At 39.8% G+C, this 23,983-nt stretch overlaps 1 long non-coding RNA gene across 1 annotated transcript; it reads left to right on the top strand.

Annotated features, from left to right (window-relative positions):
• The first annotated feature begins 6,028 nt into the window (after positions 1–6,028).
• LOC135424295 (uncharacterized) lies at positions 6,029–22,329 on the top strand. The gene is made up of 3 exons (XR_010435144.1): positions 6,029–8,205; positions 14,167–14,291; positions 21,483–22,329. It is a non-coding gene; the product is annotated as an uncharacterized LOC135424295 (long non-coding RNA).
• Positions 22,330–23,983: the final 1,654 nt, after the last annotated feature.

The raw sequence follows: 23,983 nt of genomic DNA, 5'->3' as shown, positions 1-23,983 counted from the left end.
TCCGTAAGAGATGATGTTACGAAAAGCTACACAACTCAAACCAGCTTCTCTGAAAATGCTTACAGCAAAGTTAAACCTTTCCTCATCTCACTGCTTTACCAGAGGCTTCCTTTCTTCCACAAAGTATAGTTTCTCTTTGAAGGCTTCAGATCTTCATTCTGCCCCAGCCATCCCACAGTTGCACATCATTCTCAGAAAAACAGAGGCAGTAGTGCCCCAATGCTGCTCAGGACTCCAGTCAGTATTAGGAAGTGCTCAGCACTGAAGGAGCCCAGAAGTGCCACCCACCACAGGCCAACACCCCCACAATGAGTGTCCTTGAAAACTATCTCAAGCCAGCAGCAGCATGGCTTATCCCACCCTAGACGTTATCACATATTTACTGCCAAGCATCAGTCAAGAGCTGTGTTATGTGGTGACATTTAAATGCATTTCACTGAAGTTCGTCTTTTGCCACGACATTTTTTAGCTTCTTTTCATCTTTATGGGGAGTATAGTACATCTAAAACTGCATTTTATCCTCTTTCCTGTTAAATACACTCAAAAATAATACCACCAGCAGTGACATATTCACGTAAACATTCACACGTGTTTATATTAAACTTTGCTAACATGTCATATTTAAGCTGAGTCTCATATTTTTAATTAAAAAACCCAAAAGGAAAAGAAAACAAGCTGTTATGATCAGTTTCTTTAACACTAGAGAGATGCTTCTGCCTGAATTACGGTGCAAAGAGACCATATACCAAAATAAATAGTACATATTTTATTTAACAGTAAATGTAAGGTAGAGAGAGATAGAAAAAATAGGAAAAAGAGAGAAAGGGGGAGAGAAAAAGAGTGACAGAAAGACAGATTAAGTAGAAAAAGTATTACCACTTCATGGATTCTGACAGCGTCCCATGGATCCTCTTCATGTGGTCTTCTCAGTGATGAGAGTCCCACTCTTGTCAAAGTGATGGTTGAAGTCTGGATCTGTTGAAGGAAGCCCAGGGTAGTGAGGAAAAAAGCCAGTGGTGGTGAAGGAAGTCCCATGTGGTGAAGGAAGAAGTCTGTTTTGTGAGAGAAGTCTGCATGATGAAGGAAGAAGCTCGTGTGTGTGTGAAAAGAAGAACATGTGACGAGTGAAGTCTGTGCCGTGAGGGAAGAAGCCCAAGTGTGGCTTTCATTGGGTTTGGGCTAGGTGAGAACACCCCTGGTACCACCCCGTGGGGTGGGGAGTCTTACAGTAGGTGATGTAATACTGGATTATGGGATATTTCATGAGTCTTTGACACCTTCTGTAGGAAATAAATAAGATGCTTTTATTACAAGCAGGAGTTTTCATGGCTGCCTCGTGCTGGGGCACTTGGGAGCCATTTTATTTAAAGGATTGGAGAACTAATTTGTGGTCAAGGACTAGTGGACTACTTGTGGTTCTACTTGAAGTTGCTTATTGCCGCTGCCTACTTGCTGCTACATACAGTTCTGCTTGGGGTTGCCTGTTGCTCTGCTTATAGTTCTGCCTGCTTACTGCTATTTATTGTTACTTACTGTTCTGTTTGCTTACTGTTACAGTGCCAAGGTAAACCGGGAAGAATGTAAGGTGGTGAGACCAGCCTGGGCTCACTGCCAGGGAACCATGCGGCCAGGGGCAGGGAAACAACCTGACAGATGGATGAGGACAACCAATGGACTGCACCAGAAAGCAAAGATTGCCTTTTAAGGAAGAAAAGAGCGAGGCCTGGCATAGGAGGAATGAGGAAGTGGTTATGCTAATCAAAGGGTCTTAAAAGGGCTCATCCCTCCCATCCAGATGTGCTCTCGAACCAGTTCGTGCATCCAGCACACTGTTAATCAAGTTCTTCTTTTCACTGTATTTGGTCATCTTCTAAATTTTAACTAGAGATATTTCTCACACTTCTAAGATGTTACAGATACACACAGTGTCCACTATGACCCATGAGGGGAGATGAATATCTTCAGGCTATGCGTGAATTGTCCTCGATGGGTCCCTGCAGGGGAGTTATCACAGGTGAGTCATTTGTGTAAGGACAAAGAAACACTACCCCGCCTCGAAGGATTTGCCTCTTTCCTTATCTTGTTCAACACCCAGCTTGTAGCCTGAGCTGTCTGGTGTGCACACCCTCAGCACCTGGGCAACTACTTTACACATTGTCAGCTTGCACTTTTATTGTCTGAGCCATTAGCGTTCCAGTCTTTCACACTTGTGGATACATTCTTCTCCTGGGATATCTGAACAATAGTACCACCTTTATCTTGCCTCAAGTTCCCCTCACAGTCCAATTTAGTAGGGGCAGGCTTCTGTAAGACCCAAGCTACAAGCCCACCAAAGGGTTTTACTTTAAAAATAAACAAGGTTCCAGCAATATCCACCCTCTGGATTATTAGAAGAGCCTTCAGTTCTTTTAACATCTAAAGAGAGAGTGCAAGAAGAAAAGCTGCACACATTTTCTCAGGGGGTACTTTTACTGGTAAACTTCAGAAAATAAGGGAACTTGGCAAAAGTTTAAAGGGCAACATACAACCAAAATAAAGCATTCCACAAAGCATTGACTTAGCACATGCTAACACATAGAATTTAGCAAAATCCAGTCCATCCGGTCCTAAATTACTCAAAATATTAAGAGATTAGGAGAAGAAGTAAAGAAAGAGAGAGAAAATAAAAAAAATTATAGCTGCCACCAGAGTTCTGTGAGAGTTCAGCTTCCATGTGTCCAGGTGGCAGGGTTTGAACAAAGACTGAAAGCACATGTTGCTGCTTTTATTTGCTTTGGCCCCCCTATGGTCACACCCCCTGCACCCAGGCAGGACTTCAGGTGTGCTAGCCAATCTGAGGCTGGATTAGGGGCTCTGAGGTGTGGTTGGGCAGTGCTCTGGGTGTCCAGTGACTGACAGCTGTCCTGGGGATGCCCCAGGACACTTGAAGGGTCTGGGGTTTGGGATAGGGCATTACCTAACCTCTGCGAAATTCGACCTGTCCCTCCTCCTCCCCCATTCCCCACCTTGAGTTGGTCCGAGCCAATAATTCATAGAATAATCCAGTGTCTCACAGCTTTGGTGAGCAGTTGCTTCTTTACACAGTTTGCTGCAGTGGACAAAAGTCCTTCAGTGATTTTAACAATATTTAAGCCATATATCATTTCAGTGTCTCACACAGGCTTTGATAATTTTTTTTAATGTTGTTAATACAACAGGTTCTGTTATTTGATTTATAAGTGATTTATAAATACCAGTACACTGTTAAAAACTATCTATTGCATTATATATATATATATATATTTTAGCCCAGTAATTCTGTTTTCCCCAAAATTTGATGAAATTTCCTTCACCTCCACTATTTCTTCTCATATTGCCCCAGATTTTAGCCAATGTCTCAGTTGCAGATGCTGCAATGGAGAAAGAAACTAGGGTACCCTGGTGTTTCCATCCTTCACTAAAACTAGCAAGACCTCACTTAGTGAGACCATATTACTTGAAATAATGTTTCCCTGGAAAGAGAGGCATACAAAAAGTGGCTTGCTGTCTTTCATTTATTGAGGGGGAGAGATAAAAATGTTTGGATCAACTGTTAGAACTAGAAAGGTTTGGGAACTTTCAATATTGAGATGCAGTTACTGCATGTAACCCTAGTTTGATGGCAAGTCAAAGTCAGATGGGGCTTTACTCTAATTGTTACCATATTTATTATTTGGACAATTGCCTCTAAAACATGCCAGCCTCTTTCTGGTGAGACAAGGAGAATCCCATTCCCAAATGAGATCAGTCTAGCAAAAAATAAAACAGGAAAAACCCCCAAACCTTTAAACACTTGAAGTACATGGTTAGCTGAATATACACAAGCAAAAATGTCTCCAAATCTTTATTCAGGACTCTGCACTATTTTAACCTTCAAAAAACTTGGCAACCATTAAAGGTTGAACTGAGTGATAGTCAGATGTGGGTGTTTTCTGGAAATATTTCATGAGGCTCAAGGCGTAAATTCTGTTCTACAAGGACATTAGCCATCTGTCTTTCATGTGGCCTTCCTTCTTTAAGCTCATCACATTCTCTTGTCCTATCTTGCTCCAGAATAAATGGCAAACCTGTCAAGAGAGGGGGAGGTATTTCCCAAAGTTGTTTATGAAATGACTAGCACCTCCAGCTTCAGTCCTGCCTGAACACTTTCAAGCCCATGAAATACAATAATGTCTCAAACACATGAAAAGGGTAAGCAAACTCCAGAATTGGTGAGTAATGCTACAAAAAACTACCGAAAAGCAGAGAAGTTCTGTTTGGTATGGCTGCTTTCTAGGTGATTAGTAGTAGAGATTTAAAAAGGTCCTACTTTTCTAAGAAGCCTCATTGCACTCAGTTAACAAGATGGGATTTTCTTCATCCAGCAGCAGCCAGGATAAGCAATCTACCCATCCAGTTCCAAGTTTTGAAGTAAGAGGGTCTGCCATACCACACCAAAGCTTTGAGGAGACTACAGTCTGTGTCTGCAGGAGCAGTTACTTTGTTAGATACACTGGGATCAGTGCCAGGATGTGGATCAGAAGGTTTACAAAACTCACTCAGTGTCTTACCTGACATCATTAATTCTCCCATGGTAATTTCTTCACTAACAAATTGCAATTGCAAAGACATTGCAAAGACCTTCTCTCCCAAACTGTTTTGGGGGAAGCCAGAGTGAAAATGCAACTACTAAAAAATCATTGCATCTAAGACAAATATTTTGAATATTTTGTTCAAGTGAAAACGGAAAGATTTATTTCTGGTTTTAAAATTCTTGATTTAAAAAAATTTATGCAAGTAAAATGTGCTGGTTATTCTCTGCAGCACATTACATAGAGCCATCTCACCCCCTGAGTGAGACTGCTCTGTCCCCAGGTGTGCCTGTCTCATCGAGGGAATAGGGCTTGGCTTAATAACGTGGACTGGGGCCACAACATCTAAAACTGGCAGCGGGAAGAGCTTGTGCAATTTGCAGAGCCCTTCTTGTCAGGCAGAGCCACAGAGCACCTCGCACCCTGATGATCACCCTACCTACACTTACCAAGTTGCTCAGGCAGGATGGGAAAGAAAGTTTTATGGAAAGTGGATGGACATAGATGTGTGGAAGAGGAAAGGGAGGACAATGACAGGAAGCCACAGCTTCTGGTCCCCTGTGCTTTGTCTGGTGCTGCCCTGACCTCTGGCCGTGACAGCTCACAGCCACTGCCCATCCTCAACATGCCTCTCCCAGTGCTTGCCGATTTTGTCATGATGAGGATGTGTGTGCCACTCTGCACCTGCCCAGCACAGCCAGCACCTGCACCCTCCCACGGAATCCTTTGCAGTGCTCTCTCAAATGGGACACCCCTTCCAGTCCCTTCTCCCACAGGAGACCACTGCGGTCCAGGGCTACTGGCAGTACCCTGTGTGGGCCTTCTAAGCAAGCCTTGCCCTTCTGATGCTCTCTCTTATGGGACAAATTGGGTCTGGAGGAGGAAAAGTGTCACCTATGTTTCCATCCCTATTTGATTTGATTACCTATCTTAACATTTTTACTATTAAAAAAAAAATACAAAAGAACCACCCAACTTCCAAGTATTAAAAAAAAGCCACCTTTCCTCTTTCTTTAATATAGGCTTATATTAAAGAAACTCTCAGTGTTTTTTAATGCTTCAATAAAAAGTCATATATTTTTAAGTCGCCATAAATTAATATGCTTTTAGCCAAAATAGGTCTTGAGTAATGTTTTCATGAGAAATTCTCTGGATCCCCAATGCAGGAAATGTCTGAGATTCCTAAAGAAGATCAGTATTAGCAGAGCAAGGTGATGATAGTCTGCATCTCCAACTTTTGTTATTGGGATGACAAAGGTTTCAAGGCAGCTTAAGTCTGAGGTATTCTGGCTTTTGATGTAAGTTTAGTAGCTCACATGCTCCAAGAATTAAATTCTAATAATTTGCCAGAAGGGTTTTTTATTTAGGGCAGAGAAAAGAGGAATTGGAAATAACAGCCCTGACTTAATTCCTCATATATTTTTCCTTTTTTTTTTTTTTTTATTTTTAAGTTTATACCTTACAAGTTGCATATATGATATGATATGATATGATGATATGACATGATAGGGGGAGGAGAGAAAATTACAATAAAAAAAGTACAGGAGAACAAAACCTTCTCTCCCCTTGGACATTTCCGTATAATTTACAAAGCAAATTCCTCAGGTCAGAGTCTCATCCATGGGGATTTTCCACTTTCCCACTCCTGAGGAGCACAGAGGCAATTGCACATCAGTACACACTGACCCCCACAGAGAACAGAACTGTCAGATAAGATTGCTTTCATTCCCCTCAAGCTCCCACAAAGGTACTCAGCGCACAGACCAGTGTTTGTATTACACTGTGAAGGGAAAGATTCCAGCCAAAAGAAGCTGGCAGCCATGGCTTTTTAATGAACCGTGTGCTGACAGGCCTGGTTGTGAGCTGTTACAGATGTGCACTGGATAGTCTAATGAGATGCAGGAAATTCAAGAGGCAAAAAAACCTCTTCAGATTTTCTGGTGATGGTGGTAGGATCAAAACCTCTTATCTTTTATCTGGCATCGCCAAGCAAGGGGTTATGCTTACTGTCCTTAATAAAAACATTACCATTTGGGGTAGAGGCACTGGTGCATGTTGATTGCCATAACAGGGAATAAAAGAGGGGATGAGTCACTAGCCAAGAATGAAAACACAGGCAGGGCAGGATCCTGCAGTGGCACATTAATTATAGTAACATTTTCTGTGATTCCCCTGCTACGTAACCACAGATGCCAGAGCACGAGTGGGGGCTGCAGTGAAAGGAGATGGCCAGGAAGAATGATCTGGCAAGGAAGGGAAAACAAACCCTTAATGAGGAAACAAAAACTCCAGAAAAATTCTCCTTGCTGCAGAGTGGAGTTTCCAGCTGATGCATCTGGTGTGGAAGAGGCACCTTTTCTCAGTGCTTTAGCAGAGGAGTGCTCTGGTATTTCTCTTAGAGCATGAGTCAGATGCAGGGGTTGCCAAAAAGCCATGCCAAGTCCTGTTCTCAGTTACATATGCCCACAACAATATGGCACATGAGCAGATAGTATCTCAGCACCAACTTGACATTGAAGCAGCTGTGGGCTGCTCTGTGCAGTTCTGCGGCTTCTCCATTTCACCTCTGTGCTCTCTCTGAAGTCTGATTAGCAACTGGATTGCAGATGGTATTACAAATTGTCAAGCCTGCAAATTCAACCAGATCAATGGTAAAGGTCTGTTTTTAGTGTTATTTGACAGACAAAACTTATTTATAACTATGTAACTGATGAAGCACTAGACAGCAGATGCCCCAGTTTACTTGCTCTTTTTTCATATGAACAGGCTTAGATATAAAAAAAAGCATAGACAAGAATCCATGAAATGAAACAGGACACATATACAGACCTTCTCCGTTTGCCAGAACTGTAAAGCTACATAAGATATGCAACACTGACATCTATTGGTACGCAAACTGTGTACTGATCCCTGTTTGTTTATTCTGTGGCAATATTTTTAGCTGTGTTCGCAATGCCTGAGGGTGTGTGCCGTGCTGTTGCGATAGCACACTGCCATCCTGGGGCACAGCTTTGTAAGCTGGCAGGGCTGCCCAGTAAAGAGCTTCTGGGATAACTTGCCATTAGGACACAGAAATTTAGTCTCAACTATGAATGGCCTATTCTCTTTGCACAATATGAACTGTGGCGACTCCATGCTTCTGCAATCCCTGCTCACAGTGTACCCCCTCTTTTTGGTGTGTATTTTTCAGACACACCTGTGTAAACATTTGTAGCAAAAATATTTTCCTGTGACGTTGCATTGTGGGGGGAAACAGACTTTAAGAATTTCTTCTCTCTTGAAAACCCAGTGGATCCAAGGATCAGAAAGTTAGAAGCAAACTGCTAGTAAAACTACTCCCTCTCTTTGGCTGTAAAGTCCTTGAGGCTCTGTGTAAGTCCAGCCCTAGGGAACTATAGTGATCTTCAACCTCCAGATTTCCCAGCCCATGAAGCAATTGCCAATTTAAGAAAGTTCTGGGTTAGTGTTTTTAGATTACCTGATTTGCCACACCCATACGTTTAAATGTGACAAAATTTACACCACAGGAGTAACTTTTCTGAGGAAGAGTCACAGGGACTTTTGCAGTCAGCTCCTGTGCTCCATCTATTTGTCAATAAGCCTATGTGCTGAGAGGGTAAGTGAGATTTTTGTCAAGGTAATAGTTAACATGTGGGCATTAGAGACTTACTGTTTCTCCTTGCCTGACTGTGGACAATAAGCAGGCAGTTTTATTCCCTTCCTTACTTACTATTACATTGTTCTCTCAGCTTTTCTGTTTTAGAGTGGCGTGTTTTAAGTGTTTGGAGGTTTGTTTCTAACTGAAGCTGCCTGCTTACTGAGGAGCCAAAATCATGATTCTAGTTGAGTATGTGGTTTAATAACTACTATTAACTCCTGATGATTTATTATTTTTTCCATAATTATACCTAAACTGCATAGTTCAATGCAAGAGGATAAACCGAGTTCCTGGAATTAGTGTGCTTGAGTATTTCAGGAGCATTGTTAAGTTAAATCTCCTATTTTTTTTAGGTTTATTGTGATTTTTTAAGACTTCTTAAATTATTTTCTGATTATTTCAGTTCCAAGTAATTTACCTAGCACCATGTGTCTTTGAAGAGATGGAGGGAGAAGCTTAAAGAATTATGTACTTTAACCAAGAGACATTGGTTTGCTTTCCTTTTGCCAGCAGAGAAGCCTAGGAAAAACAAGAAGAGATCCTGTATAATTGATTTCAAAATGGATATTAATTTCTATTTTACATGTTTCTTGAAATAAAGTGTTGCCAAATTTTATTAAATGAATGAGTTCTAGGTTTCTCACATCTAAGTGAGCTGTCTGTAAAGAAACCTAAGCTGAGTAAGATTGCACATCATGAACTTCATGAAATCTTGTGTAACAAAAGCTGAGAAGGAAGGAACTGTGAGAAGACTGGATTTCCATTGTAGACTTAGTCATTGCTGTTGCCCAAGAAGTGGTAACTGATGCATTTACTGCTAATGACTAATAAAATAGAGCACAAGCAGAGACAAATGCTGCCTTTAGAAGAGAGTAGCTTTCCCATGTAGCAATGCAAGAAACCCCCACTGAGCAGTCAGGTCAGGAAACCTGTAGCATCAGAGCTATCCTGGATGAACAGTTTTATGCATACAGGACACAATAATGCCCCCGGGTGAAAATTTTTTCCCTCTTACCATGAGTAATCATCCTGCTAGGTGTCATCTCACTAAGGAGTCCCTAGAACCAGAGCTGAAGGCAAAGGATAGCAAATTCCAGACATTTTCACAAAGCTTCATTCCCTTCTTCCTTTTCTTATTGAAATTAAAATATTGCTTTTATTCGAGTGTTTTCAACAGATCTCGTAACTGGTTGTATTTGTGAATCCAGACATGTGGGTTTAAAAAATACCTCCAAGCTAGAGGCCCTTGATTCTAATTGTAAACTGAATCACTGTTTTAGGAGCTACAATGACACATATGTATTAGATGATCCACCATCATAAAGAAAACAGAAGAAACCAGAGTCAGCAGCATACCTTGTCAATGACCTACACTTCTTTATAAAATGTCCATTAAACAGCAATGCTTTCTTCATCAGTTACACAGATAATCTTGTCCTTCAAAAGTCTCTGCAACTGTCTGGCTGCAAAGACAATATACTGGGGTTCAGAAAAACGCTTCTCGTTTCCTCCTTGCCCTCTTTCTCACACATATCCTTACTTGATAAAGCTGTCCAGCACAGTGCTGCTTGCAAAACCATCAACAAAACCATCCAGTCACCAGCATAAGGATTAGGGAGACCAGGCAGTGAAATATGAACATATAGACAAATGTGAGAAGGAAAAAAACGCACAGAATAAAAGGGTAGTCCAACAGCTTTTCTACTTTGCTCTAAATTTAATTTTATTTTTTTTTCTGGGGGTATCAAAACTACTGCTCATAGAAAGACAGAATTTTTTGAGTTGGAAGGGACCCACGAGGATCATCAAGTTCAACTCTGAATGGCCCATCCAGAGATCAAACCCCCAAGCTTGTTTTTACTAGTTTGAGCTTGGACATGGGAAGAAGTCCTTATCTGTGGTTTTGTCCCTAAAATGAAGTTCTGGCAGATATTGACACGTGACACTGGTTGCTTGAAGATGGACATTATTGCAAAGAGAGATGAACATGCAGCTTTTTGTAATTTTTTGATTCTTTAGTTTTTTCCAATATGTTCGCAAATAATGTTGTTTTATAGGATTGAGACAGAGGGTCCCCCTCTAGCAATGTTTACCCATGTGTCTTGATGAGATCGAAGCAAATTACAGGAGAAATATTCTAAATGAAAAATCTGTTCCAAAATGTATCATGTCTTTCCTTAATCCAAGTACAGCAACTTTTGTAATTCTGTAGAGAAAAACCTTGTAATTTAAAAATAAACTGTTACATTGTTACAGAAAACATCTTCCTGCTCCAAGCTCCATACTGTCCTCCAGCACATTTTCCCCATAATCTTGAATTTTATTGTAAATTCACCAAGGCATAGGCAAAAAAAAAAAAAAAAAAAGGTGTGAATCCAGAAAAGCTTCTATATAAAACTAAGATATCCCACTGAACTTATGTTTGGCAAACTATTGATTATATGCTCAGGTTCAAACATCTCACCAAGAAACACAAATAAGATGCTAATAGGAAAATCCTTTCAACACATCGATTAGAGAGTTGGCAGAATTTTGAAATGCTGTAGGAGTCAAGATTATTAATATTGGAGAAAGGAAAGGTCTGTGTTGAATCTGATCAGAAAATAAATATAATTTGCTGGTATTTTAAAGGAAAAGTGTAAAAAGACAACAGCGCTCATACCATATTCTGACCCAAATCTCTGCACTCTTTCTGCAGAAACACACACATACGTATATCTCCAACCATAAGAAAATAGTAATTTTATAACACATACATGAGTATAAATATAACACATGCTCCTCACAGTGTCATCTACAAACTTGCTTAGTATCCCTTGCAGTCCTTTGTCCAAGTCATTCATGAAGATGTTGAAGAGCACAGGGCCTAAGATGGAGCCCTGTGGACCCCCCCTAGTGACAGGTCGCCAGTCTGATGTTACTCCATTCACTGTTACCCTCTGTGCTTGACTCATGAGCCAATTGATCACCCAGTCCATGATGTGTTTATCCAGCTCTGTGCTGGACAGTTTGTCCAGAAGGATCCTGTGAGAGACAGTATTGAAAGCTTTACTGAAATCCAAAAAGATTACATCAGCTAGCTTCCCCTGACCAACTAAGTGGGTTACCTTGTCATAGAAGGAAATCACATTTGATAAGCAGGACTTCCCTCTCATGAAGCCCTGCTGACTGTGATCGATGACAGTGTTGTCTTTCAGGTGTTTTACAATACCCCTGAGAATAATCTTCTCCATAAGTTTACCAGGCACTGAAGTGAGACTCATGGACCTGTAGCTTCTGGGGTCCTCCTTCTTGCCCTTCTTGAAAATCAGGACAACGTTCACCAGCTTCCAGTCATCTAGGACCTCTCTGGATTCCCAAGACAACTCAAAAATTATCAAGAGAGGTTTTGCAATGACATCAGCCAACTCTTTGAGGATTCTTGGATGAACCCCATCAGACCCCATAGATTTGTAGGGAGCCAGCAGGAGCAGCAGATCCCACACAATTTCAGGGTCAGTTTGGAGCTGATCATTCTCACAGTCATGGTCCTCCAGCTCGGAGCACTGAGACCCCCTTGGTCCATCATCTGTGTTGAAGACAGAGTCAAAGAATGTGTAAAACACTTCTGCTTTTGTCTGTCCTTGTTTGTGAGGTGACCATCCTCATCCTGTAATGGGCTGATGATATTTCTATACTGCCTATTGCCATTAATGTATTTGAAAAAACTCTTTCTATTGTCCCTCACATTTCTGACAGCTTCAACTCCAGTTGAATTTTGGCTGCAAGAATTTTCTCCCTATAGCAACAAGCAGCATCTCTGAATTCTTTCCATGTGACTTGACCTTGCTTCCACTGGGCATACACCTTCCTTTTTGCCTTGTTTCCAGTAGAAGATTCCTCTTAGCCAAGCTGGCCTTCTGCCTCACTTGCTTGACTTCCAACATTTGGGAATTGCCTGCTCCCATGCCCTTAGGAGGTGATATGTAAAAAGTGACCATCACTGATGGACCCCAGCATCTGCAAAAACATTTTCCCACAAGACCTTACTTACTAATTCCCTGAGCAGCCTGAAGCCTGCTCTCCTCATGTCCAGAGCTGATGTTTTGCTGGCACTTTTTCCCTTGTCAAAAGAGATTTTAAACTCATTTGGTCCATGGTTACTGTAACCAAGATGGGTGCCAATCTCCACTTTGCTCACGAGATCCACTCTGTTGACAAGCAGTAGATCAAGGAGGACATCTTTCCCTTGGGACCTGTTCCATAACAATGTCATCCACATTTTTTAGGAATCTTCTGGCTCAGTTTGTACCAGCTGTGTGATGCTCCATTAATTTCTGGCAAGTAGAAGTCCCCCATAAGGACAAGGGCAGTTGACCTGGAAGTTTCCCTTAATTCCTCAAATTCATTGGCATCATCATCCTGGCTGGGAGGTCTAAAGTAGACTTCCACAATGATATTTACATTATTTCTTTGCCCCTAGATTCTTACCAGAGACATTGCCAACTGTGAGATCTATACATTCTAACCCTTCTATTACACACAGTGCCACCCCTCCGCCTCTTCTGCCCTGCTTATCCATCCTGAAGAGCCTGTAACCTTCCAAGAGGGCACTTCCACCAGGACTCATCCCACCAGTCACAGGACTCATCCTACCAGGTTTCACTTATGGCAGTGAGGTCAAATCTCTGGGACTAGACCAAAACTTCAAGCTCCTCTTCTTTGTTCTTCATGCTGCGTGCATTGGTGTTGAAATATTTCAGGTCATATTCATCCTTGGGCTAACACAAAAAATTTCCTCCAGAAACTTTGAGCAAATACTCAGCTACATATTTAAAGGTTGTTGTTATCTAATCTGGTGATTTAAAATTCATTTTTTTCTGATGTGGGAAGAGTTCATTAAATTAAGTTACTGATTACAAATTACACTTTCCCTTGATTCCTCTCATACATATTTACTCAGTAAATTCCTCTTGCAATTTACTCAGTAAAATAAATTTAGGATTGTCTAAGCTATTCACACAATACTAAAAGATGATTGAGTCATTTTTAATCAGTTTCTTCATATAAAAACAAATTCATAATATCTGTTTTCTGCCAAGTAAAGCATTTCTCTGATGCACCCAGAACATCTCAGATTTGCTCCCTCTGAGCAGAATCACAGATGCCATTTCCTTTCCAGAACAGAGATTATCCAAGCTGAGCCCACAAGTTCCCTGACCATGGTCATTTCCATTTCTCTGCTGTCTGACCCCTTTGTAATTCTGCCTTTCCCACATACATGACATCATCAGCTTCCTGGAAAGCTGAGATAAGATAATACCTTAGTAGTTATGTAATGCCTACATTATGCAGTCATGGTGGAGGCAATTGCTGCTCCTTTCATTTTCTATCTCTTTGTCTTTTTAGAGGAATATTTGCCCTAAGACTGTTCAAATCTTGATAGCTTTTGCTCCTTCTAAACAGAAATTCAAAGAGAATTCAAATTCAATCCCTGAGCTCTATAGCCCAGTTGAATTCACTGGATATTCAATCCAGATGAATAAAAATTTATAATAAACTGTTTCAGTTAACAGTTAACATACTTATAATCCTATTGACAGGTGAACTCAATGGAGGAATGGACTATGAGGGTTGGTAAAGGATTCCATTTGTCTCTCAGTTTTAAAAGGTTATCCTATCTATTGCTAACTTCATGTTGTCAATCATCCTACAAATTAGTTCAAGCAAATTTTTTCAAGACTATAGTCTCTACTCTCGTTATGGTTCTGAAGCATCTTCAACCGCTTTTTAATCTCTGTCTTGGAGATTTCATTCCATTCCCATTTCCTACAGTATAATTGAAAGTAAAGAGGTGTAGGTTTTTCTCACTCTGCAGTGCTTGCCATTTTTTATACTGACACCCTTTCCTTCCACCATACCTCTGGCTGTTCTTTTCAGTTCACAGGTATGTCAGCTGGGGATATCACTTGGCGTCCTAGCACAGTTTGCATAAACATACTCTGTAAAACAACAATGTAGAGTGCTGTTGTGGTTTTATTTGCTTCTAGAGGCAAAATACAGAGGTAAGAAAATGCAGATCTGAAGGTGGAAAAGGTATCAAGAAGTTGATTTCAAGGGATCCTTCAACCCTCCAATTCACAGTGTCACAGGACAGCCTCATTGATGTTTGTGGGATCCCCAACTACTATCAGCAGCAAAGGTTCAGGGCCAAAGGGAGCAATTATTTCAATGTCCCTTTGTCCACCATGCACAAAGTCAGCAACTTGGCTGTAGGACTTTGATTTAAACTGGGATTTCCTGACGTAGATAGCACAGCAGGTTACGTCTGCCAGAGGAGGTGGCAGGTAGATGGTCTTTCTCTGTGATTTACTTATCAATCCCTAAGACTTTACTCTCACAATGTTTTGCACCAGTTCGTTCTATACACCTTTTTCTATGAGTTTTCTTGTAAAATAAAGGACAACAGTATTATTTCTACCTTTAGGTACAGTCTGAATAAGTCCATTTTTCCAAGTTAACATTTGCTTTAATAAACTGAAGACAGTATTCCTGCAGCTATCACAACACAGTAAAGAAAGAATACCCAAGTTAAAAATAGATTCATAGTCTCCCATGGCAAAAGGCGGGAAATTGGTTGCAGTTGAACTAATATTTCTCTTGAAATGATATGTAGCTGCCGTTTGCTACCCAGCTTATGTTCATCCCCAGACAATTCCAGATGCCTTTGGAAAACCACCTGAAACTTTGTGCTGCACTGCCTATATATGGTATAATTCCTCATGCTTGTAGCTCTTTGGTATGGAAGAAATGTGTGTCTTTATAGAAGTGACATAGAAAGTGCCTATCGTTTAAGATGATTCATTTGTAGTATTTCCCCTTTTTGAGTGAAGAGTAAAGGAAGTGAATCCCAAAACGGGGAACTTGCATCCAGGCTTGTAAATTCTTCTCTCTTGGATCTTGTAAATAGGTAAACAGAAACAAAATCACAAAAAAAACCCCAAAAACATGCATCATCCAGTACAATGTAGGCTACCATACAGACATAAGGCTTTAAACAATTTTTGGAAGTAGGTATCATATATCATTTTCAGCTATAACCAAAGCTTGATTTGCCAGTCAATGCAAGATTATAGATGAAATAATGATTTTTTACAATGTAGCCAATATAAAACTTTTGATAATAACATATACTTATGTTAAGCTGATAAATATTAGATAATTACCTTCTTGTTGTCTGTTTCTCTACAGGAGATGAGTGATATTGAAACAATCTATTTATCAGTTTCTAACATTTTTGCCCAGAAACATTCTTAGTTTAAGCTTCATCATTTTTACCTCTCATGTGGGCATTATTTTACCTGGCTTTAGCCATCCAGAATTTTGATGTCTAGCCTAAACCTGTCATCTACACTCCTTTTGTAATGAATGCAGGGAAAATAAAGATGCCTAATGAAAGATGGAAAATTACTGTCATTTGGGGTAACACTTATATAGGTGGATTACGTATAAGAAAATTAACAAATTTTAAGTCATTTGATAGGCATGTGTATTCTTCTGCAGATCAATCTGTTAGGCGGCAAAATACACTCAAGCCTAAGCTCTGGTGGTGGGTGCTCTTCCATGAAAATGCACAAGGGAGTTGTTCGCCCTCTGACCACTTGATACATACGAACATGTATGTGTATGTATATGTATATAATCACTTTCTAGTTGTTACCTGCAGGCATATTTGTGCACCCACCTAAAGCAGACAAACCATTACCTAAAGACTTGATTAGTCTGATATCAGGTTTCTATATCATATATATCAGTGTGATTCAGAGATGAAAGACCATAAAATGGATGAACAAGTTGTAACTGAAACAAGACAAGAAAATGTTTATGTTAACCTAATGGATCTCCTGTTATGATATTCAAATATCTTTCTTCCTTGGAAATGAATTTACACAAAGATTGATATTGAAAATTGAGGGTTTTCTCATGTATGTGGTGGAGTTTTGTGTGATTATCCATAAATCAGTTTATTTCTAAAATTTAGCTTCTCTGTAAACTCAATGAAATGAAAACCAAGGGATGCGGATGCACACTGAATATAGAGAAATTAAGATCAACAGGGTAATAAGAACAAAGTCCAAAGCTACAGAGTGGCTGAGTGAATGTAAATGAAGCAGAAAAGTTAAACGGACATCAGAGATGTGAAGGGGGATATATGCCATTCCCAAGTGGGTGACATCTGCCTCCCTGCAAGTCCAATGAAATACAGGGGGGAGGAGTGTGCGCGCGCGTGTGAACTTGAACCAAAAACTGATTTTCTGCAGCCACCTTGTGTCGAAAATGGATATTGCAGCTCTCAAAATCTGGTTTTGTAAATCCAGTGCCCTGCTTCAGCGAGGTGCTGCACCAAAGTGCATTGAGGCTCATAATTGTCGCTGCTGTTGCTAGGGAACCTGCTAACGTGTGGAGAGTTATGTCGTTGGGAAAACACTCTGAATTAGGGTGAATTTTACTGATACTCAGTTTTTAGGAGAAAATGTCACATAGCAAGAAAACATTACATTTAGATCCTATTTCTTTGCAGCTTGAACTTTGCAGAATCAAAGGGGATCTTGCCATTTGTCTTAACACTCAGTTAGGTCCTATTAAATATTATTTTTTCAGAATGCAAAAAGTGCAAGGTCTTATAGTCTTCTTTTCAAAATGGGCTAGCATTTTGGCCGAAAAAAGAAATCCACAGAAATCAGGGCTCAGAAACCAGAAATGGCTATTGATTGAGCTTTAGTGTGCAGTCCCAAAATTCTTTTACTAGATAACACTGCATCTGCTCCAGACACAGGCAACAAGATACTAGCTTACATTGGACTAGGAAAAGTAAGTGTTTTGTCATTGATATGACCCTCATTTCTCTTTTCTCCAATCATGCATTTAATTTAAATTCAGAGACAAGACACAAGTGACAGTTATCATTTTCCACGACAGGTTTGTAACAAGAGCAAGAATTATTTCCCATTTAGGGCAAAAAGCTGTCTACTGTTCTTCTGTGACAATATTCTCATCTCTTCCACTTCACTACCGCCGAAACAACTATTTCCCCTTGGCTCATCTAGCTGGGGGCTAGGCTGGCACCATGTGATAGCCATCAAGGTGGAGAAGCCCTCGATGCAACAATCTGACAGTTTAACTGCTCTGAGTGTTTAACTCCCAGCAGTTCACTAGGAGGAAAACTGAGCCAGGCGCATCTTAGAACAAGTTTTTTGTCTCTCCTCTTTGCTCATAGAGGCAGGCTGCAGGTACTAACCTCTATGTTTGTTTATTCCTGGAAATTTGGGACCTACTCTTATGTGAGGTGAATAGCTTTTCTCCATAAACTACCAAATTATAGACTCTATATTTTTTCTGTGGCTGTGGAAGCCCAAAGCTACCTGTTTAAGGCAAACACATTGCCTTCAGCCAGATAATGCTGAGGAACATTTACCAGTGGCAAATAACTAGTGTCATGCTGCTGGAATTGGTGAGACACTGGGAGCAGACATGTGTCCTTCACTAGTAAGCCAGTCTCTATAGAGATGCTCCCAACTTTGTACCTCGTGTCTGGGCTTTTCAACAACATTTTAAAAAGACATAATCCAAGAAAAGAAGAACCAGCAAAATAAGCCAAAAGAGAAAGCAGGCTCCAACCTGCCCGGGAAAGAAGAAGGTTGTATTTTAAGTCAGTTGTGAGACAATCACAGATCATAAGGATATTCAGTAAATGAGATCAATGGGATGAAACAGCTGTATCAATATGACAAATTGGAGGAATTACTCCAAACCACCAAGCAACAGGGGACATGAATTACAGTTTGGTGTTTCATTTACAGGCCAGGCGAGGTCAAACTACTATTATTATTGCTCATTGGCTTTCCACTGCTCAGACTGCAGATGTAATAGTGGGCACAGTGGTTGAAATGGGAACACACACAGAGCTGATGGAGAAAAAGGAGCCATGTTATTCACTTGCAACCTCACAGGTACATTTATTTTCATTGCTATTATTACTTACACAAACATAGTATGCAGGATGGATGCATCATGGATCAAATCCCCACTGATCCATATTTTTTATATGGGAGCTGGAAATATGACCCTGCATAGATGCATTTGTTACTCAGCAATTTTACAAATGCTGGTTTCTTTTATGCACCACGGTGAATTTGTTTATTTCTGAATGACTCAGATGACCTTTAAAAGACAAGTTGGCTCATGATTCATGCATAATCTGGGATGTGCTTTAAAGTGACACTTAAGCACAGATGCAGACCCACCAAGCGACCTAGCAGCTAGATCACGGCTGTCAGCAGAAAAACCCTTTGGTGCTCTGCTGTCAGTGCTGCCAGATACCGAGATACATCCAAAATCAACTCACTCTCAAGTAAGGTTGCAATGTCCTGGCAACACCTGTAATCTCAATTAGAAGTGTGGGTGAAGGTTTCCACAGTTCAGAGTGGGCTGTAAAGACAAGAGCAGCAGCTGAGGCGGTAACTCTGAGCCCTACCTGTGCTGTAGGAGCCAAACTGAAAACAAAAGCAAGAGAAGGACACAAAAATCATGCCAGCCAGCACCTTTTTTTTGTGCAGATATATTAACAGCTTGGACCTTTTTCCCATGCTGCTCTGCCTCCGACAGCAAAATGAAAAATACAAACGAAAGCATAGGAAAGGCAGAGAGAGGCCAAGTATGGGCAGGTTCTCCACCACTCCATTTAATGAGGTTTGAGCAATTGCTACTTTTACAGGCAGAAAAATGCTGGCAACAGGATAGGGGGTAGAGAGACAATGTCTTGACCCAGTACACTGTCAGTTCACATACTATTTGTAGGAGCACAACTTGAGACAATTCTGTTTAACACAAGCAAGTTAAAATGGACAATAAAAGCAGGGGACTGTATTTCCAGGGGTTACTTAAGCACAGTTTAAAAGCTGTGTTTTGGAAAATTACTTTAAAACATATACTTATCTGGCCCTGCCCAGGAATGCCATGTAAGCCATTTAATAGGTTCTGCCACGGCTGACAGTGTGCTGTGGCAAGGACATCTTTCAGGCACACTGTCAAGAATTAGCTAACTTAGATATTTGGGGGAGGAGGGGGGAAAGGCTGATAGAACTAGAAGTATTCACAAAGGAAATGATTGCAAAATTTTAAGGGTAAAATCTTGCTCTACTTGACCTTGATCATAGGTTTGGTAACCTGTAGACACTGACAAAGATGCACTTGCAAATTGCAGCAGCCACCAAACACATTTCCTCACGAATTTGCGAAAATATTAAAAAAATGAAATGAAAAGTTCCCAATGAATGAAAGAATCTATTGTTTGCTTGCAAACTTTGTCATTTGAAGAGGTACTAAGTAATTACATCATTGTAGTCAATGGATACCTGCAGGAACCTTTCAAAATCACACAGAATTAATCTATCTGAGGAAAAAGAAGTACAGTTTTCCTAGGGCTTGAAAAAACATGTTTGTCTTGTTTTTATACTGTAGACTTGTATGTGGATTTTCTGATAACTAAGGAAAATGTTTCTAATGTTACATAGAATCATAGAATCGTTAAGGTTAGAAAAGACATCTAAGATCACTGAGTGGCATAAGCAGTAGCTTTTAGAAATAGAGCTCATTCAGTGAGATGAATAAATGTAGAACTGAATACCAGAGTACTTATGTGAAACTACAAAGAGAAACAAGTCAAATTTTGGCAGCCACAGTGACCAACACAATACATTTCTGATTGATTGAATTTTTGCATGTCTTATGACATAAATTAGTTTGAATGGATGTTACTTCTTAGAGGAACTAATGATCACAGAAGATCCTAAGGGTGGACCAAGCATCAACAGATTGAAACCCAGTGGAGCAAATGTGAAATTGTGCTCCATAATACGAACATGAAGAAGAATCAGCCCCTCAGAAAGTAGTGATCCACACTGGCTAAAAGGTCCAGGGGTCTCACTGAACACTAAAATGAAGAGGATAAATATTTGTCAAACAGTGTAACTGTGGACTCTCCATCCTTGGAGCTGGTGAAGACTTAAGCAGTGAGGCCCCAGGCAGCTGACTCTGAGCTGACTCCACAGGGTGGACTGGATGACCTCTGGAGATTCCTTCTGATCAACAAGGTTCTGTGAATTTATGACTGCCAGTGATAGCTCCTGCATAGCACTTCCCCTTTCATACTGACATCACTTCTTCAGAAAAACACATCAACAACTATTTCCGTAGTGATCAGGAGGACTGTTTCCTTTTACTAAAATTAGTGTCATTGTTACTCATGGTCCTTAGGTAGCACTATGGATTTAATCAGGCCTGTATCCTCACCCTTGTTCTCTGCTACTTCAGGATTCTTTTGTTTGATTACTGCTGCGTGTACTGAAGACAACATTCAGATCAGTTTATCTTAAAAAGTAGAAATAACTGCGATTTCAAAGTATTTTTTAGTTTTTTATTTCTGAAGATTAATTAAACGAGTATGAATGATCACTTATTGGTCTGTGAGGACCAACCACAGTTTGAAAGGTGACTGGACTATTGTTTCTTAGATTGATTCTTTATTAAATGTTATTGCCATACAAGGCTCCAACAATATCCACCCTCTGGACATATTAGAAGAGCCTTTGGTTCTTTGAACACCTTAAGAGAAAGTGCATAGGAGAAAGACTGCACACATTTTCTCAGGGGGTACTTTACTGGTAAACTTTAGGAAATAAGAGAACTTGGCAAAAGTTTAAAGGGTAACATACAACCAAAACAAAGAATTCCACAAAGCACTGACTTAGCACATGCTAACCCATACAACTTGGCAAAATCCAACCCATTCAGTCCCAAGTTACCCAAAATATTAAGACAGGAGATTAAAAGAAGAAGAAGGAAGAGAGAGAGAGAAAGCACCAGAGAGTCCTGTGCAAGTCCAGAACCCAAGAGTCTTGCAGGGGCTGGAGTATGGGATAGGGTATCACCTCATCTCCATGAAATTCAATTTGTCCCTACTCTGAGAAGGGAAAACCTCTGAGAAGAATCTGGCTCCAACTTCTCTGTATCATCCTATTACTTAGTTGTACACAGCAATCACTGTACTTCTTTTCTCCAAACTGAACAAACTGATTTCTCTCAGCATCTCAGTAACTTCTCATGCACAGTGTTCCAGAGCTCTCTTTATCTTTATAGCCTTCTGCAGAGCTCACTTCAGTATGCCAATCCCTTTTCATTCTTTTTTTTTTTTGCAGTGGGAAGCCCAGGGTTTGACACAGTGCTCCTGACATGCTCCCAGTTTCTGAATAGAAAATAATCATGTCCCTTCACCTGCTGACTGTACTCCTTCACCTTGTGCTGTTGCCTCTCTTTCCTGGAAGGGCACACTGCTCCTCATGTCCACCATGTTGTCCAGCAGGATCCTCAGATATTATAAAATAAGGAAGACTGCTGACTCACTAGCGACAAGCTGAAAACTGGCAGTTAGACAGTCTCACTTAGGACAGTCAAAGCTCAAAGCCATGGCCAAGAAACCTTACAAGTATAATAAAAAATTATATGCATAAAAAATTTTTTTCTATATGACTGAAATATGTGCCTATATGTGTGTCTAAGCGTATTTAAATACATATACTCAGTGTAGATAAGCCCAAAATGTTTATGTGAGTTCTTAAGCAAAACTATAATGACTGCTTCTTTTGAACGAAGCTACATATAGTCATTATTTCTATTGCTGTTTTTCCTATGCAAATACTCTGTGCAAACGTTTCCAAAATCAGTATCCTAACTTCACCAGAACATCTTACTTTAATTCTCCTATCAGCAAGAGTGAACGAGTTTTATTGATCAGTCTGTTAGAAAAAAAAGCCAAGTTAAGATTAGTATAAACCTAAAAAAAATTTCCCCAATACATGTTGTACATGATCTGAAAAAGTCCTTTTCATTTCCATACTCATTTCATTTGGACTTCCTTTTTAATATGTCATCTAAATATTGATCTGTGGAAAACAATTTCCATAAAAGTACTATATATAAATGTCTAATTTAAATTGCAAGTTTCTCCATTTTTTCTAAAGCAGCAAACAGCCAAATCCTATTACCCTGAACAGTTTGATATCATAAATACTTATCCAAGCCCAGTGGTTATTTATTATAGTGAGGTTAGACTATGTCTTCAACCCAAATTTATTTCCACAGTTGCAGTTGGAGCTAATGAAGTCCACATCGTCGCACTGATGATATTCTTTCAAAACGTGCATTAAAACCCAATGTCTTTTACAGAGTTTGCAACACAACTGCTTTGGAAACTTTCACACTAAGTGTTAACTCTCAGTCTGGAAATAATCACTTACATAATGTTTTTCTCCCTTCCCTATTCCATTGTCAAGACTGTGACTGAGAATTTTATAAAATTCATGAACTACAGCACTCTTTAGTGAGCTATTAAATCAATATTATTTTTACTTGTCTTTTTACTTTTTGTTTACAAAAAAGAATGATAATTAGGGAACTCAAAATGAACCCTTTGTCTTTTCCATTACATTGGTAATATTTTGTTAATCCATTGAATCTTGCAGGTAATTCTTAGGTTTGACAGAATAAGGTGTCAAAGAAGCAGTTTCTATTCTGCTTGGGTTTTGGATAAATCTAGTTCCAACAGCCAAGGGATCATATTATGAGAGATAAGTGTTTGACTATGCAACTGTCTTTATCCAATCTCTTTAGTATTTTCCTGTAATATTCTATTATTAAAGGCTATTGCAATAACTGCAAAAGCAGCTGAGTGCCTGTAACTGTAAAAGTGAAATATAGTACACACATAGTTGTTTTCTTGCAAGGATTTCATTATAGAAAAGTAGGAGAAATTCTAAGAACTTTGTTCACATTTAAAATCTTAAATGTGTTGTTATCAGGCACACTAATGAACACAGAGCTTCTTTATCTTATTACAAAAATTAATAGGAAATAGCTCTAGTCACATTTAACTCTTGTCCAGGTCAATGTTATTGTATCAACTTCTACAGAAAAAAAATAAAAGATAATTAATACTTGAAGCATTTGCCAATTACCTATCTTTTGATGTACCTATCAGTCTCAGAGGAGATCTTTGCTAAGTACACTCACAACTAAATATTGTTTTCTCACACAATTTCCCTGACCAATCATGGCACCATAATCTAGTGGGAACAGAACTCAGCTTCCTTTTAATAATTGGCTCAACTAACCAAACACGATGCAGTTCGTAGGTTTATCTACAACACACACCATACACAAATGTGCAAAGAAAGTTTGCAAGAATCTCCACTGCTTGGCCACCATCCCCATTTTGCTGATTAAGACACAAGACATTGTTTCTTATTTTTAGCAGTCGTAACTCTGCCTGCCAAGAGCAAATGATTAATAAGGTCCTTAAAATGACTTAACAGCTGTAAATCAAGTAGTAATTTTAAGAAGCAGAGCTCATGGACAAAATAGCTGTTTAGTTTGCCAGGGAGCAGAAAGATATATTTAGTCACGTCTGGATGCTAAAATTGCCTCCCATCAGATCCTTTAGAAGGTCAAGTTGATTATTCCTCAGGCCTTGTCTGCATGTTACTCCTGAAAACGTCTCACTACAGCATGCATAGATTCCCATTTTTTTTCAGGATTTCCAAGTATCACAGACACAAGTCTCTTTGAATCTGGACGTTGTTTGAGAAAATAGGTGTTTCTACATATTGCTGTCTCTGTGTCCTGGATTTTGTTTTCCATGTCT

This window comes from Pseudopipra pipra, chromosome 1 (genome assembly GCF_036250125.1).
Source record: "Pseudopipra pipra isolate bDixPip1 chromosome 1, bDixPip1.hap1, whole genome shotgun sequence".
In the NCBI taxonomy this organism is placed as follows: Eukaryota; Metazoa; Chordata; class Aves; order Passeriformes; family Pipridae; genus Pseudopipra; species Pseudopipra pipra.
The sequence above is the reverse complement of the archived record's forward strand: the minus strand, read 5'-3'. Positions and strand labels throughout refer to the sequence as shown.